The 14,756-nt window shown below is 40.6% G+C and overlaps 1 protein-coding gene and 1 long non-coding RNA gene across 4 annotated transcripts in view; one reads left to right on the top strand and one right to left on the bottom strand.

The window, feature by feature from the left end:
* Nucleotides 1-14,756, top strand: part of LSAMP (limbic system associated membrane protein) — a 631,931-nt gene that overhangs the window by 336,729 nt on the left and 280,446 nt on the right. The window lies entirely within an intron of this gene.
* The window catches only part of LOC114233396 (uncharacterized), a 58,500-nt gene that overhangs the window by 43,379 nt on the left and 365 nt on the right, over nt 1-14,756 (bottom strand). The gene's annotated exons all lie outside the window — the stretch shown is intronic.

Below are 14,756 nucleotides of genomic sequence, written 5' to 3' on the forward strand. Positions count from 1 at the left end.
GTATGTGTGTGTGTGCATGCGTGTGTGTGTGTGTGTGTGTGTGTGTAATGACTGGAGAAAAACTTTAAAAAAGTTAAAATAATAAACTCATGGTTATTATTGAGAGGACAGAGCCAGAAATATTTTTAGAGAGCAAATATGATTCCTTCTTCCTCCATTTTATTTATATTTCCTCTTCGACCCTTGATCATTCCCTCACCCATTGGTTTTTCTATGTATTTTTTATCATGGTGGAAGCAAATTTATAAAATAATATGTCATTAAAATGATAAGGCCTTAATTTCATACTCTTTGCAAGTATATATTCTTTCTAAAAGAAATAGTATATAGGGGAAAAGATGAACAACATAGACTGAAGAACAAGAACAGCATCCATCAGACTGTCAGACCTCAGAGGGAAAGTAGGGGAGGGTGGGGACAAGGGAGATAGATCAACCAAAGGACTTGTGTGCTTGCATATGAGCCTAACCAATGATCACGGACAACAGGGGGAGGGGGGCTTGTGTGTGGGGGGCATTGGGAAGGGAACGGGGGGAGGGGGTTGAGGACAAATATGTGATACCTTAATCAATAAAGTAATTAAAAAAAAAAAAAAAAAAAAAAAGAAATAGTATAGGTTAAAGCTACATACACACACACACTACAAAGTTTAGGGAGGAGGAACAAATACATTTTTTGTAAGTAGGACCTTGTCAACTCAAATCAATTAAAACTATAGAATAAACAATTTCCTGCACAAGATTTCTAAGTCCCATACTGATTTCAAAACAAAGACAAAACAACAACAAAAACAACCCTTCTGTTATTTCTTAGATGCTGCTATAAGCACATACTGTATTTCTTTGTCTGTCTACCCAAGCTGGAGCCCTCAGTCTGACATTTTAGTAGCCTCCTTACTGGCACCCTAAATTCAAGTCCATCTGATCTCATCTTGTATGACCTCCCTAGTCCCTAGCCATGAACAACTTTGATAATTATTTCCCCCTCTTACCTAAAGGTTTGTAGGAAATGGGATATCATAACATGTTATTGAGCACTCTACAAAGTCTTGCTAGCCTCAGCGGAGTCCTCATGCTTTCTGGAAATCTCTCCATTCATCATTGGCTGATTTTCAACCCAATTGCCTAAGCTAGCTTTCCCTGGTCTTTTCTCTAGTCTGTGTTCACAACCTTCCATTGTCCCTCCCTTTCTAAAGAGCCAGTCTTTTCATGCCTATCTCTTTGATTTATTTTTTTTTTTCTATTTAGTCACACTACTAGTAATTCCCTTTTTCCTTGCAACCCCTTTCTTTCTTATTTCCTGAAATTATGCTGCATCTTGTTCTTTCTGTTCTTTCATATTTCCTGAAATTATGCCCCATCTTAGTGTTCTTTCTGCCTCTCAGATTATGTCAACTTGGAATCCTTTGGTTGTATGATCTTACTTCTGTATGTTTTGCCAGAGCTGCCCTAGCTTCTTTCTTTTCATGTTTTGTCTATCGATGATATCATCTGTAATGTAACATCTATGTAGTTTGATTCCAAGTCTACATCGCCAGTTTTGTCTTTTATTATTTTAGTGAGGGCGGGGGTAGGGAGGAATCCTAGTCCAGAAATACCTTGCAAGCATTTCTTTCTATCCACCAGGCACTTTATGTTTAATGCGCTCAAGTCAAAATTATTCATTTCCTCTAAAGTATCTCCTCCTCTCCCTTCTGATATCTTTATTTCCGAAAATGGTGTAGTTGATCTTTCTGAAAACAGGATTATTTCTAACGTCTCCATCCCCGTCTACCTCTGCCATTCAATCAGTCACACATTTTTGTGAATAATACTTTCTTACATTCTCTAATTTAGGCCCTTGCTATCTCTTTCTCATATTTTCCCTTGCTTCCACATTTCTGTATTCTAAACTGTCCTAAATATCACTTGCAGATATTTGTGAAATATAGCTCTAATATTAACATTTTCTGTCTCAAAAACTGTCAAGTTCTGTTTTTTCTCCAGCATATTGCTCCAAACTAACTTTTCCATATGTGCATACCCTATATCCTGGCTAATCAAATTCTTCCACCAAAATTTTGAAGGTAGAGCTAGCCAGGCATTGAATGTGAGAAAGATTTCAGGCAGAATTAGGGGGAGGGGGTGGCCAATAAGCTGGAACATGGTAAGCCAGGAATGATGGGAAGCAAGAGGATGCTGCAAAGGGACCCAGAGCCTTCTAGGTATGTTAGGATTTTATTTTGCCTTGCTTTTGGGGCAATGTATTTGAGTATTTAATGTGTGACTGGAATCAGTTGAAGGTTTTAAGCAAGGGAGAAACAAGTCCCCATTGAGGTTTTTAAAAAATCACCCTGCACACTCTATGTAGAGTGGTTTCTTCTCTCTGATGGCTTATTTGATCTTATTATCCACAAGCAAGCTCTCTTTCCTCTAACTGGCAGCATTTTGTCTCCTTCTGAGCACATATCACCTTCCACTTTTTAACCTGTCCATCTGAATACACATCTTCTCTTCTCTACCCATTAAAGCTCCCAGCATGCACAGACTGTGCTTTGTTTCTCTGTCACACTACACACAACTTCAGAAAATAGAAAGCTCAGAAAACACTTAAAAATAGATTAGTAGCCTTAACTTTCTAACAGTAACATCTAGGTTTACAGTGGAAGGTGGAGTCATATAAAGAATGTTGACTGTTGATGAAAATCTTAATCTTTTTCATTGTAGTTCCTTATCACCCCACCTTGGCATGGAAGGAGCAAATCTTTGTAATTATCTGTTTCCTCTGTCTTTGAAACAGCAATAAATCTCATCAACTTCTTTATTAGGATGGAATGAACATCAACCAAAAAATAATTATTGAGTACTTTAAATTTTCCAAAGAAACATGTCAGTTTTCTCATATAGTATTTGCTACAATGAGAAACCATTAAAGCTGAAAATAAACTTATTATTTTCTACCAAATATCCAGTCAGAAGAACTGTACAGCTGTTACAACAAAAATAAGAGCACTTTAGATGGTTCTAAGGCTGAGAAAGAGGAGTAGATATAATTTTCCTGAATGCTGATTGGTTGCTGAGCAGATAATGATTTTTGGTACATTTTAAGTTACTCTTTGAGATGAAATAGTTTATGGAGGGGGAAATGGGATTGTTCTTTAATATCTTGAAGCATCTGAAAACCTATGCAACTTCCATTGATCTGCTTTCTGCTGGATAAAACTGCTATTTAAAATCAATGACATATTTACTTCTCTCAGAATGCCTCTATGGTTGTAAACCATTCTTTGTTGTTTGTTGAGAAGTAAATTTCTTATTCATGCTCCCATTAAACTGGAGTTTCCATAGACTTTGGGGGTATCAAAGGTTTGTTAATATTCACTCTATCTTTCATCCTTCTCCTCATCTGACTTCCATTTTATAATCACTTGGCATAACTTGAGGGTCTGGAATTTTCTGGGCCCATATACTTCAATAGTCTTCAGAAAAAGAAAAAGAGTCAATGAACCAACTACCAAACTGCACATTGCTCATCACCCATATCCCAGTAGAATACTCCCTAATAGTTTGTTTTTTTTTTTAATAAAGAGAAACAAAAATATCAGCTGATGTTTTTATTTTGTTTGGTTTGGTGGGGAATGAAGAGGGCTGCAAATTTTTTTTTTTAAATGGCAAGGTACAGAAAAGTATATGTCCAGAGGATAATAAACTCCTTATATCCAACTAACTCAGGTCAAAAATTATACTAGGCTATTTCATAGCCCTAAAAAAAGAGTTCTTTAATTGAGTTAAAAGAGGGAGAAAACCTGTTCAAGAATGTAGCCTGGCCAAATGGCCCATGATTGATGGGGCAGCAACAACCAGGGGGTATTTGCTGATTCACCAATGCCAAGCCCTTAGAGTGATTTTGCTGCCTGTGACAGCTGGCATTCTCTATTGGAAGGCTGTATCTGTATACATCTGTGATTTGCATATTTATATATCTCGGCTGCTGTCTGAGGTCTGAATTCCACAACAGTGTGTATAAGCTGTACAGTCTTAATGCTTGAGTGCCTGTGGGCATGGGCTGGTAGGATTGGTTTGGGTAAAATTATAATTTTAGGGTAATGTTTTGCAGGTTAGCTGGTAATAGCACATTTTTGTTCATCTTCCTCTTCATCAGCTTCACTAATTTTTTGAAGTATCTCTCTGCATGGGCTACCATTTGAAGCAGACACATTATGTGCTCTCTAGGAGGCTACAAACTCAGATATTAAGGCATCATATATAGATAGAAAGGAAGATATTAAAGGAATATATTTAGTCAAATTGAAGCCCAAAGAGGGAATTATGAGATTCGAACATTGGAGGGGGTTACTGATGCTTTTCCCTAGGTTGGAGAGGACTTAAGCAGGTAAGAAGTGCTCAACAGGGCAGATACATGAACTCCAAGGTGGGTGTAATGCGATTGGTTGGGGGCCTGGCCATTGTCCCATGATTGCCCCGCAGAGGGAGGCCCAGGGGAGGCCCAGGCCACTGGCTGGCAGGGCAATAAATAGGGAGGCTCCAAGATTGCCCCAAAGAGGGAGGCCCAGGCCACCGACTGGTGGGCTGCAGCAGGTGGGTGGGGTCTCCCTCTGTGAGGGAAGCCTGGGTCCCGGGTGCCAAAGGAAAGCCGGTGCCGGCAGCTGGGGGAAGGAAGGCTTACTATTGCACACATTTCATGCATCGGGCCTCTAGTGTCATATAAAACATTTTAAGGTAGTTGATGAGAATTTTAGTCTTTGCTCCATGTGAGATTGAAATTTCTTGAGGTCATAGAAACAATATTAAGAGAAATATATGGTTTGCTTTACAATTTTAAAAATAAGAAAGTTTCTTAAGATCAAAAGGCGTTAATTTGGTAAAAATTACGAGCAGGATCTTCAGTGTGAGAAAAGATAATGAGAAGTAGGATGCTTTGAAGGTAGTTTCTGTAAAACAGTACTAGTGTCAGGAAGGGGGTATTTAGAATTCAATTTTAATGGAAGGAGATGGAACAATTTTTTAAAAAATGAATGAAGACTGTAAAGCCCAGCTGGTGTGCTCAGTGGTTTAGCATCAACCTGTGAACCTGGAGGTCATGGTTTGATTCCCAGTCAGGTTGCTGGCTCGATTCCCAGTGTGGGGTGTGCAGGAGGTAGCTTATCAATGATATACTCTCATTATTGATGTTTGTATCTTTCTCTCCCTCTCCCTTCCTCTCTGAAATCAATAAATTAAAAAAATAACTGTAAATATCTGGCAGAAATATTCAAATTTTATCAGAAAAACAATTAAGAGTTTAAAAGTGAGCCTGTGTTTCCTTCTATCATATTTCCACCAGAGCATCATGGAATGTTGTGGTAATGTGATAAGTCCCACTTTGAAGAACCCACTCTATGTACCAGATACTCAAATTCTCTATCTATAATCTTCTCTCAAAGCCTCTAGAGTGAATATTTTCAGTCCTCTTACAAACAAGATAATGAAAACAGAAAAATTAAGTAACTCACCCAATTTCACACAACTAATATGTAGTAGTGTCATAATTCAAACTCTGGTCAGTCTGATTCCAAAAGTCATTTTTGTTTCTTTGTTTGCTTATTTTTCTAACACACTGCTTCTTTGAGCACAGAGAAGACACATAAAGAAAAAAATAGCAATCCATTCTCTTGGGAGTATTTAATTTGAGTTGGCAAGGAGATAGCCATCTGGAGATGTTGCTTAGATAAAGTACTTGCTCAGATGGTTTTTTTGCATACCTGTGAAATGTGTTGTATTGGGTACTACAGTCTCATGGAAGGAATGGAGTGGATGAATAATTTGATTATGGTAAAAAAAAAATAGTTCATGCTAACAGTGATAAAAGTAAGGATGAGCCACATGGCCAGTCTGTATTTATTTCCAGTATTGCCTATGAGTACAGTACAGATCAGTGGAACTGAATTTTGATGTCCTAGATAGTGACAGCAAGGAACAATTTTCACAAATGTTGACCAAATATAGGAATAAACTGAATATGTAATTCTGAAAAAAACTGAAGATGTAATGTCTTTGACATGTTACTATCTTGTGAAATAGATAGCATAAGTGATATATAAATCTCCTTGTTTTGAATCATCATTAATTATCTTCTTACTTGACTTGGCATGGACATTATTTGAACACACTTTCAGCATGATAGTCATATAATCCGAGTGAACAACTATTCGCAGAATGCTTTGCAGGCTTACTCAGAAATTCCAAAGTGAATACTATCCACCTGTCTACAGGGTTCATTTCTTTTGATTGGAAACTAGTAGCCCTGCACACGAATCCGTATGCCATTAGCTCTCTGTGGTGCCTGGCAAGCATTCCGCCAGGCCGCTCACGCTGCCCGCTCTTAGCGCCCCCTCCCTCCCCAGGACTGGGGGACTCCAGAGGGGCTGAGAACACTGGGTGCTGCCATCTTTGTAACGGCAGTGATGGTTAATTTGCATATTACCCTTTTATTAGATAGGATATTATTTTAAAAATAACTAGAAGCCCAGTGCATGAAATTCATGCATGGGTGTGGCCCCTAGGCCTGGCCAGTAATTGAAGCAAGAGCATCTGGCATGGAAGGGCAGGTCCCAGCTGACCTCTGGGCCCTAGGCAGCACCTGGGCCCCCAAGCCCCCACGCACCCCCCTTTGCCTGAGTCACATCGCTTGAGTCCCCACATGGAGATGCGGTAAACGCGGCAAGACGCTTGTGGGCTGGGGTGCAGCATGGGCCTCTGGGCCACCCAGCGGCGCTGCATGGAACCCGGGTGGGCAGCACGGTCTCTCCTGGCCAGCCACGCAGATCGGCTCCTGTGTGAACCCATGGGGAGCCCGATTGGTCCCTTCAGCTGTGATCCAACTCACCCGGAAGCCCATTGGGGCTGGCAGTGCCTCCACTGCCACCCGCTGCCAGCACCTCGTCACTGATGTCTACCATGTTATGCGCTGCCCCCTGGTGGAAAGCACACATCATAATGAGTGGTCGAACTCCTGGTTGAACTCCTGGTCAAAGGGACAATTTGCTTATTAGGGTTTTATTATATAGGATTATTACTACTACTATATTGAAACTGACATTTAAAATATTTGACTAAGGACCTGCCAAAATCTCAGGCTTAGCCATAAAGATTTAGTGTGTAGTGGCCTAAGGGCATATGTTTTAAGGTAACAATATCTAATAATCTAATAAAAGGGTGATATGCAAATTAACCATCACTCTATCACAAAGGTGGTGGCACCCATAGCCACAAGATGGCGGCGCCCAGTCCTCTCAGCCCTGCCGGAGTCCCCCAGCCCCGCAGTGTGAGCAGCCTGGCAGAATGCTTGCTTCATCACCATGGCGACGAGGCAAGCATTCCATGCTGGGCTGCGGATGAGCCTCTGGCCACGCCAGGGTGCAGAACGCTTGTGTTGTCACCCCAGCAGTCATGCCTGGATGCGGATGGGCTTCTGGGCCACGGAGAGCCTCTGGTGGCCAGGCCCCGCAGAGAGCTACTGGCACATGGATTTGTGCGCAGGGCTATTAGTATGAATTATATTTCTCTCTGACTCATTTACTAGCTGTGTAAATATAATGCATATTACATTATCCTTTGTGCTTTAGTTTACTTGTTTTCTATAGTAACACTCTTATACATGTTTGTGTATGAGTGTGTGCATTTGTAGACATTAGGAGAAATTGTAATCCAAAGCCTTTACCACATTACCTGACAAATAATAGGTGCTCAATTAATATTATGCATTATTAGTTATTTCTATTTTTTATCTCCTTTAAAAACATGCTATCCACAACTGGGCTATTATTTACAGTTTTTTCACATTAAAAATATTTAAATAACTCATCAGCTTGGATTTCCATCAGGGAAAAATGGTACAAATTTATTTTTTGTGTTTCTGAATGTTTTACATTTCTTTTGTATGGGAAATGCCAAATGCTTATGACATTGAAGGGAAAGTTATCCTTCTAGAAATTATTAATGATGTTTGGAAATCACCAAATTACTGATTTTTCATTAGAACTCTGTTCTTCTAAGACCAAACCCTAAAAAAAGGAAATATGACTATAATTTATTGATTTACTATTCTAGATCAGCATTTATTTGTCATGTTTACATAGAATTTGGCCGAAGATACAGCATAAAACAAAACAAATAATAATAGGTTAAAAGATGCTTCAAAATATCAGGGAACGATTTAGATGTTTTGAGGGAAAGTGGCTTACAAGAAACATAGTTTTGATAAAATGCTGGGCCTTCTAAAGAAAAGATGTCCCTTTTTTTTGCATTAGACACCTAGGGAAAGTCTATATCAAAATTTATCTTCATTAATTTTTTTCATAAACTGACACTATTTAAAACGTTTTCATCTGCTAATTGATCCTTGATTTTGCATTCATATTTTTAATGTAATGTTGGGCTTTCATGGAGCAGTATACACAATTATTCTGTCTATTTTTCCACCAGGATTGATGAGTCAGTTCTTTAGAAACATGTTCTAAATTGAGTTGCCTTTGACAATGGGGAGAATAATCTTATTTTCTCATTTAAAAAAAAAAGTGGCTTAGGCTGGGTTTTGTCTATTTTGCTTCTTCAGTGAGTTCCAACAGCATAATCGGTAAAGAATCACAAAAATTGTACTGCGTGCAATTCAGAAAGAGTACTAGAAACTGTATGGCAATTTCTATTGTAAAATGCTTAATTAAGTTTGTCAAGTCCAAAGGTCAGGGCACAATAAACTGATATCCTGATTTGGTGTTTAAATTAGACAAACTTATTCTGAGCCCACAGCAGTTATGTGTACACACACACACACACACACACACACACACACATGCACACATACATGCACATACACAAGCATGTACAGATAAAGAGTAATAATAAATAACTGAATCCTGATATATAAAAACCCAGGGTCCGTAACATCCAAAACGACCAAAGGCTCAACTGACTAGAAGTCAGTCCTGCAGTCAGTGCTGGGTTGCCACAGCAACCCAGCACTGACTGCCATTGCTGCGGGTGCAGCGACCCAGCACTGACTGTCAAGGGGGATGAGGATCAGGCCTGGAGAAAGGCCTGGGGAGAGAAAGGCACGGTCTGACCCACAGCCTCCGTGGCAGCTGTTGATCAGCTGTTGCCGCTCTTTCTCTTTCTCTCCGGGCTTCGCCAGCAGCCACGCCTCTCTTTCTCTCTGGGCCTCCATGGGGGCTGCTGATCAGCCCTGCCTCTATGATCAGGCCCAGAGATAGGCCTGGAGATGCTGACTGGGATAGAAACAATCAGAACCAAATCTGGGTGAACTGTGAGGAGCCAATGGCTGCCTAGGAGGCAAAGCTTTTGACGCTGACTGGCATAGAAACCAACCAATCAGAACCAAATCTGGGTGAACTGTGAGGAGCCAATGGCTGCCTAGGAGGCAAAGCTTTTGACACTGACTGGCATAGAAACCAACCAATCAGAACCAAATCTGGGTGAAGTGCGAGGAGCCAATGGCTGCCTAGGAGGCAGAGCTTTTGATGCTGACTGGCATAGAAACTGACCAATCAGAACCTAATGTGGGTGAACTGCGAAGGCAGAACCTAAGGTGGTGGCTAAGAAAGAGTTTTAAGGGCAACAGCTGTTTGGTGTACAGTGTAAGAAAGCAGTTCAATTTTTTAATGACCAGTTTGGCAGTATAGTGCATATAGCTGGCTATCAGTCCAGATATAGGGATTATGTATTTTTGTCTGCCAAGAGCACCTCCTCCTGCTGAAGAAGCCCCCCCCCCTTTAAGCAATCCTATCCTATATAATCTATCCTATCTAATAAAAGAGTAATATGCAAATTGACCATCACTCCAACATACAAGATGGATGCCCCCATGTGGTCAAAGATGGCTGCACCCATGTGGACACAAAATGGCTACCACAAGATGGCCAGCAGAGGAGGACAGTAGGGAAAGACAAGGCCTACAAGGGTGGACAGTTGGGATGGGACCCAGTCCTGCAGGGGAGAGCAATTGTAGGGGACCAGGCCTGCAGGGGAGGGCAGTTGGGGAGACCAGGCCTGCAGAGGAGGACAGTTGTGGGTGATCAGGCCAGCAGAGAAGGGCAGTAGGGGGGGTACCAGGCTGGCAGAGGAGGGCATTTGGGGGAGATCAAGCCAGCAAGGGAGGGCAGTTGGGGGGGACCAGGCCTGCAAGGGAGGACAATTGGGGGAGACCAGGCCTTCAAGGGAGGACAATTGGGGGAGACCCAGGCCTACAGGGGAGGGCAGTTGAGGGGGACCAACCCTACAGGGAGGGCAGTTGGGGGGAGAGACAGGCCTGCAGAGGAGGGCAGTTGGGGGAGACCAGGCCAGTAGGGGAGGGCAGTTGCGGGGACCAAGCCATCAGAAGAGGGCAGTTGGGGGAGACCAGGCTGGCAGAGGAGGGCATTTGGGAGGGACCAGACCTGCAGGGGAGGGCAGTTAGGGGTGACCAGGCTGGCAGGGAAGAGCAGTTAGGGTGACCAGGCCAACAGTGGAGGGAAGTTGGGGGAGAACCAGGCTGGCAGGGGAGGGCAGTTGGGGGGGGACCCATGCCTGCAGGGGAGGGCAGTTGGGGGTGACCAGGCCAGCAGGGGAGGGCAGTTGGGGGCAACCAGGTCTGCAGGGAGGACAGTTAGGGGTGACCAGGCTACCAGGGGAGGGCAGTTAGGGGCAATCGGACAGGGGGGGGGAGGAAATAAGGCATAGATCAGGCTGGCAGTGGAGTGGTTAGGGGGTGATCAGGCTGGCAGGCAGAAGCGGTTAAGGGCAATCAAGAGGGCACACAGGCAAGCGGTTGGGAGCCAGCAGTCCTGGATTATGAGAGGGACCACTGGGATGGGGCGTAAACGAGAAGTTGGACATCTCTCAAGGGGTCCTAGATTGGAGAGGGTGCAGGCTGGGCTGAGGGACACCCTCCCCCCTGTGCATGAATTTCATGCACCGGGCCTCTAGTCTATACTGTTAAAAGGGTAATATGCTAATTAGACCAGGTTGACCTGCCATCTTCTGGGCATCCAACTTCCTTCTGGACAAAGCCATTGTGGTTGGGGCTAAGGCAGAGAGGGCAGTTGGGGGTGAGATCAGGCTGTCAGGGGAGGAGGGCCATTGGGGGCAATCAGGCAGGCAGGCAAAGGCAATTAGGGGTGATCAGGCATGGAGGCAGATAGGTTAGGGGCAATCAGGCAGGCAGGCAGAGGGGTTAGGGGCAATCAGGCAGGCAGGCAGAGGCTGTTAGGGACAATCAGGCAGGCAGGTGAGTGGTTAGGAGCCAACAGTCCTGGATTGCGAGAGGGATGTCTGATTGGAAAGGGTGAAGGCTGTCCTGAGGGACACCCTCCCATGTGCACGAATTTCATGCACCAGGCCACTAGTTAATTTATAAATAACTAGAGGCCTGATGCATGACATTTGTGCACTGGAGGGGGTGGTCCCTCAGCCTGGCCTGCACCCTCTCCTAGTCCAGTACCCCTCAAGGGGTGTCTGCCTGCTGTGGAAGTGGGAGAGGCTCCTGCCATCACCGCTGTGCTCACTGTGAGCCTGGCTTCTGGCTGAGTAGTGCTCCCCCATGGGAGTACACTTACCACCAGCAGGCAGCTCCTGCATTGAGCATCTGCCCCTTGGTAGTCAGTGCACGTCATAGCAACAGATCTTCCAGACATTTGATCGATTTGCATATTACTCTTTTATTATATAGGATAGGAGTTGCTTATAAATTCAAATAAATTTTATCCTTCAAAATAATCCACACTCTATTTAAATGGTTTACTTTTCTATTCTTTAAATACTGTATTGTTTTCACCCTTTTAGAGAACTTTTTATTTATTGATATGTTTATGAACAATAGGAAAATAATTTTTACTACTGTATGAATGTTTGTTTTATTTTGTTTCTTTACAGAACACAGTACTATATTATCCAGCTGGATTACTTATATTACACACTTTCATTATTAATATTGGGATTCAGTCTTGGTGAATAAATATTTGTTGGCTTAGTACCAAGATACTAACATCTTAGAAGTGAATTTCAAAAATAATTTTTCAAAATAATTAGAACAATGATTACATTATCAAAGTAAGAATATATTTTTAAATTGTCTGCAATGTTTATAACTGTTACACTTTTATTTACTTTAAAATAAAAATAGTTTTGCTAACATAAACATACTGTATATGTCTGTATTTGCTCAAACATTAATTATTCCCACATATCATGAAGAAAAATCCCACTTTATGAACTTTGTATTTAAGAAAACATATAATATTAGTTATGTATTTCTAGTATTCTATTCAATTAGACAAGAGAAATGAGAATAATGGCTGTCAATTGAAAGATAAAACTATGGACACTCTGACCTCTTCATATCTCTTCTTAGGCTAAATAGAAAAATAATAGGGGTGTTTTTGTTGCTTGACAATTCTTCTCTACCTATGGCACAAAGTAAACAAATATTTCTAAGATGGAATTTTTCAATTTAATTCAAGCCATTCATTAGGAAAGAATATGTTTGAGAGATATAACTACTAGAGTAATCTACATATGCCAAAAGTTAAGGGATAAATGAAAGTAGAAGCTTTCAGTAGTAGCAGAACTGGTTGTGTTACATGTCAAGACTTCAATAGAAAAGTGGGAATTGTAACTAACATGAGAGACCCCATGCAGAGTGGAGTTGCTGAAACGGGTCTCTATACTGAAAGCTAGGAGCCAAGAAAGAACTGTCACTATTAGATGTGGGTCTGAAGTAATCCCACCTCCCTGTCCAAAGACCCAGAATAGAACCTCTCTTCATAACACCTAGTTCTGAGGTGAGAAGTCTAATACCTACACAATTCTTTATTACTTTCTAGAAATAATTAAAAATGAATAGATATTGGGCTTAAAATTGCCTCATTTTATACATTGTTCATTCCAGTGTACACATAAGAATACATTTAAGACCAATGATTATCATATATACCTAGAAAAAACATTTATGAGAATACCCCATAAGGGTACATCTTGAACTTAGGGCTTCTTAATTCAGGTGATAATTTCATTCATTATTAATTCACAGATTTAAAATGTACAAAGCTCAAGAGAAAATTTGATGCTATAAAATATAGTGTAGAAGTCCAATATATCTGTGGCCATCTATAAGGGAAGGACCGAAGAGTTGAGGTCCATCCCTCCACTCCAAGGGAAAGGAATACAAGTTCTGCTTAAGCATCGCAGAGAAGAACTGAAAAAAGCCCGCTTCACTCCAGGTTTTATATTCAGACCAAGACATGCCATGTAATAAAATATTGTGAGGCAATATAAGCAAGAAGATATAATTTATCATTAAGAGATAATATAGTTCATAGATACAAATAAAGAGATAACCCAACTAATGGAAATATCAAAAAAGAATTCATTACTATTATAAATATGTGAAAGCATTCAGTGAGAAAGATAAAAAACACACCTGAAGAGATGAAGAATTTCAGCAGAGAAAGGAAACCTATTTTTAAAAACTAACCAAAGAGAAATATAAGAGATGGAAAACACATCAGGGCAAATAAATATTTTGATGATCTTATCAGCAGACTGGATATAAGAGAGAAAGGGATTAGTTAACAATAACAAAGATCATATGAATTACCTAAAATGAACATGCACAGCAAATAAAGAGTTGAAAAACATGAACAAAACATCTTAGTTCTGTTGAGACCATGAAATGGTAAAATCCCAGAATAGAAAGAAAGAGAGAAGGTAGAAGCAATATTGGAAGTGATGATGAAGAATTTTTTTAAATTAGTGACACACAAAAACCTCAGATCCAAGAAATCTAAAATTATTTAGAGATAAGATAGATAGATAGACAGAGGCCCAATGCACAAAATTCATGGAAGAGGCTCGGGCCTCTGCCTTGGCCTCCACCCACTATGGCCCCCACCCATAGCGGCTTTGTCCAGAAGGAAGGACATCCGGAAGGACGTCTGGTCTAATTAGCATATTACACTTTTATTATTATAGATGATTTGCCTGATATAGAGTATACATTAAAGAGTCAGCTATTAGTATTATCAATATTAATTATTTTTATTGATCTCTGAAAGAGAAAAGTAGTAACATGAGGATTTCCCTATATCTTGGCCATGGAAAAATAAATGAGATTGAATCATTTGAATTTTGGGGAAGAACTATAAACGTATTAATAATATGCTATATCTCAACAAATCCTTTATCTCAACATTTCTTGCTCTTATATTTCTAATTCTAGCATAGTTCTGTGGTTCACACACTACTCTTGTTATTGTCTGAATAATCTTTTATTCATTAGTTCATTAAGTGGCATCATATGCAAAGCATGTTGGAAGCTTTTATGAAAATTTTAATAGGGAAAACAGGTGTAATGAAGATGATTTTATTTCATTGCAGTATTTTTATATGTTTTCTTTGTAATTTTGTAAGTAGTTCATGAATATATTTTTCTTATAAAATTTTCAAGCAAAACACATAAACTAGAAGCTCCTTTCACCACAGTTGACAGTCTTTCTCCTCAGAAGGAACTTATGTTATCAATTTTGGGGCAGTGTTCTTATTTCACATAGTCACATTACTTATAGAGAAGAACAAATAAAATAGGTTATGGAAAGAGGAATAACATCCTTGAACTCCTTTTTGCTATGCATACATATTGCCTAAAGATTAGTAAGGGTTAATATATTCAATAAGCATTTGTTTAACATCTGCTATGTGCCCTCTAGATGCTGGATAGAGAATAGTGAA

The sequence above is a fragment of the Eptesicus fuscus genome, chromosome 3 (assembly GCF_027574615.1).
Source record: "Eptesicus fuscus isolate TK198812 chromosome 3, DD_ASM_mEF_20220401, whole genome shotgun sequence".
Classification (NCBI taxonomy): Eukaryota; Metazoa; Chordata; class Mammalia; order Chiroptera; family Vespertilionidae; genus Eptesicus; species Eptesicus fuscus.